The following is a 2,500-nucleotide window of genomic DNA, read 5'->3' as shown; positions in this document are numbered from 1 at the left end:
AATCTTATGTGACTTATTTACCGATCCCGTACTCACGACCTCGCACGTGCTCTGCCCTAGGATCGTGGTCCTTACCTGCAAAGAGAAAGAATAGGATATCAGTAACAAAGCAATAAACATCAGTAGACCAAAGCATCATTAGTGCGAAACATAGTCCTAGCTAAACAGGAAGAAAACTAATGCATACAAACAGCTCGAATTCAAAACAAAACACGTTATTCAGGATAAGCGCCTTTAAATCATATAAGGCGCTGTACATTAATATGCCATACGAAATCACGCTAATAGTACTCGGAATCTCCCCGGAAAAAATGCTTTCCGTGGAAACATTTTCCAAATTCGAAAAACCCGAAGATAAATATACGAATAAACAACATTCCCGAAATCACTTAGTCCGTTGCCACATGCAATAAAAATAATTCTACGAACGACAAGAGGGGGAACTGAAACAAAAACAATTTAAAAAGGCGGCAGTCGCTCCCTTGTCCATGAACTCGTAAAATGTGAAAATGAATAAATAAAAAATATAATATCGCAAGCCATACATGTGGATATTACGCCTCTAAAACCCCCGATTCCGCATTCTAACCCACAACTGGGCTTTTTTAAAACTCACAAACGCTCGCCAGTCAAGATAATCATCCTATCTCAAGGATTTGCTCTCTGCCAAGCAAGTCAAACAAATCTACACACAATAGGCTTTACAAAGGCACTTTCTGACCAAGTTAGATAAAAAAAAGTCTATTTACGATGCAATCAATTATACGGATAAGAGGCTAATGATAACGAAGAGGAAACTCAATCGTTACTCTTGTAATCGTGTTGATGTTCCCGGAGCAGCACTGGTCCCGCAATTAACCACTCGCAGAATCTAGAAAAGAACTTTGCAAATGGCCAATACTCCATGCTACGGAGACCGCTGAAGAAGCGGCGCACTGTGCATGTGTCCATGAGACAGGTGTCTGTTATACAACATATTCTAAAACGTTTATATAAAGCCTGGTATTGAGTACGTGCTGGTCCACGTGAGGGAGCGGAGGTGGGGCAGCCGGGGGTCAAAGGGGGGGAGGGAAAGGGGGGGGGGGCTAGAAGTGTCAGTAAACAAAGTCCTTCCGCGAGATAACATCGGAGCGGAGGTTGGCTCGTGGCGGCTCTTAACAATACAGGTAACGCAAGCAGGGCAGGTTGGGGATGGAAGGGTGGAGGGGAGGGAGGGCGGGAGAGGGGGAGGGTCTCAATCTCTCTACACCTGACTATCATGTACCTTCCTGTCACCTCTGTGGCTCGGCCCAAGCCCAGGCTCTCTGTCTCAGCCACCTCCCGTTTTTTTCCCACGGGACCGCTGCTGTCGTAACGGGGGAGACGAACACAAAAAGGGATTTGTTCCTCAATCGCATTTTGTGACACCGCGGTCGAGGACGACTGCGCTGAGCGGCCGAGGGACAAGCTCACCGCGTCCGCACTCAGAATCAGAGCAAGTATGATATTCTAGATATTAATAACTATCTGGCACAAAAAACGGTGCTGCAAAGAGGGGCGTCGGTCTCCAAATCAAACTTGGTCGGGGCATGAACTGCACAGGCTTTTCTTTGCACCTTCACAAAACGCGAGGCAGGGAAAGCGAGACGGTAAAGGCGGCGGGTTCTCCTTGCTTAATTTCTTCAGAAAAGCAGAGTGCCTGCGGGTCGGGACGTGTCCGCCCCGCCACCTCGCGCCAGCCTTCAACACGACAAAAAAGTTGGGTCGTCCTACTACACTCGGGTATGATACCGAGGAAATTGCAGGTTTTATGGCCGCCCCGAGACAGGACACGAGAGCTCCAGAAAGGCGAAGGAAGAGACGAGGCGCGAGCCGAAAGCCTGCTTGGCCCAGGTCAAGCAGGGTCACACCTTCCCTAGGACTCGATAATGACCTCACTAACCTACCTGTCTCCAAATGACAAAGCCCACTACTTAAAATAAAGGTAAGTCAAATAAATAAAATACACCCCTGGTCTTCCACGGCGCAAAATATCAACACCATAGTAATAAAAAATCCCGGCCAGCGCCTTGTATCATGAAGTGGTTTATATAAAAAGATACCCTCGAGGTTTTCGGGAGACTGGTTATTACACTACTTTGTAATACCGTCTGTACATCGCGAACGGCGCGCTGCACGGCTGATCGGCGGACCGGGCGCATGCCGCCCCAACTTACAGGTGTCGACAGATTGCACATGGCCGTGCATGGCGATATATCATGCACGTGTACATGAATTTCCTGCATGTGCAGACCTGCATCAATAAACAATAATCATAACTGTCCAAAATACCTAAACGCAACAGCGCTGGGCGAACTAACGCGCGTTGTAATGCGGGACGAATATCTAAACATGAGCGCGATTGAACGTGGAAGAAAATGCGCGAAAGATGAAGGTTCAAATGAACGTGGGAGTAAGACTGAACACTGTCCAAACGTTGTTAGGCTCCAAGTTGGCTTCCGCAAAAAAATATCGTGACAAA

At 47.4% G+C, this 2,500-nt stretch overlaps 1 protein-coding gene across 26 annotated transcripts in view; it reads right to left on the bottom strand.

The window, feature by feature from the left end:
- da (transcription factor daughterless) overlaps positions 1-2,500 on the bottom strand; it is a 564,194-nt gene that overhangs the window by 25,055 nt on the left and 536,639 nt on the right. The window lies entirely within an intron of this gene.

The sequence above is a fragment of the Penaeus vannamei genome, chromosome 33 (genome assembly GCF_042767895.1).
Source record: "Penaeus vannamei isolate JL-2024 chromosome 33, ASM4276789v1, whole genome shotgun sequence".
NCBI lineage: Eukaryota > Metazoa > Arthropoda > Malacostraca > Decapoda > Penaeidae > Penaeus > Penaeus vannamei.
The sequence above is the reverse complement of the archived record's forward strand: the minus strand, read 5'-3'. Positions and strand labels throughout refer to the sequence as shown.